The following is a 992-nucleotide window of genomic DNA, read 5'->3' as shown; positions in this document are numbered from 1 at the left end:
TAGGTCCCGCGCCACGGCCCAGACAGCGTCTCCAAGATGGCGCCGGGCTCGCGGGCGCGCTCTCTCCCCGGCGCGTCCCCGCGCGAGGGCGGGAGTGGGCCGCGCCCACGCGCCGCCTGCGCAGCGGGTCCTTCCGCCTCCCGGGTCCGTAGCGTGAGTCGGGGCGTTCCTCCTCCAGCTTTAGGGGTCTTTCGCTTTGAATCCGTAGTGGGAGGGCTGGAGCCAAGAGAGAATGTGCGGGGGGACCTGGAACGTTTAGAGAGCGGGGCGGAAGGACGGGAGGAGGGAGTGTCCGGAGCCCCGGGAGCCTGCTGCCGGGGCAGGGCCGGGGGTAAACAGGGGCGCGGACCGCTGGCGCCGGGACACACCTCCGCGGGGGGCGGGGCCTCGGGCGGCCACGCCTGCGCCACGGACCCGGCAGGTAATACAGGCTCTGAACGTGTGCAGACCTGTGTACAGAAGGTGTTTTTTAAAAACAGCAAGGAAATATACCAGCAGGTGAATGTGTTAACGCAGGGAGTACAGATGAACTTTAGATTTAAAATGTTTGTATTTCCTAAAAAGGAGTTATTACTTTTAAAAAAACCGCCTCTACTTTGTAAGCTGGATAGACTCCTGAACTTTGTGAATAGCTTTGTGCAACCCAATAAGGAAAGGGTAAAGGAGTAGTAGATGGTTATTTAAAAGAAAAACCTCCGCTGAAGCTTTTTTGTAAATCCAAGCATCTTTGTAACTGCCACTTACTTGTTTTAACTGTTTGGATTTGGGGGTACTGGGATTTCTGAAAAAGTTATAATGTCCTTAGGTGCAAAATCATACCTTGAATCATGCACCATCCTTCCTGCCTCCCTCAAAAATAGAGTATTTTCCACCTAAAGATGTCTTCTCAATCATTGGAACCATGTGTAAGATACTACAAGGCAGGGATGCCCAGGGGGCCCTCCACTCTTCCACTTCCCCGGGAAAACTGAGCTAGGAAGCCATGTGTAAAA

Source organism: Myotis nattereri (assembly GCF_964212035.1).
Source record: "Myotis nattereri genome assembly, chromosome: 2".
NCBI classification, from domain to species: Eukaryota; Metazoa; Chordata; class Mammalia; order Chiroptera; family Vespertilionidae; genus Myotis; species Myotis nattereri.
This window is presented reverse-complemented; position numbering follows the sequence as displayed.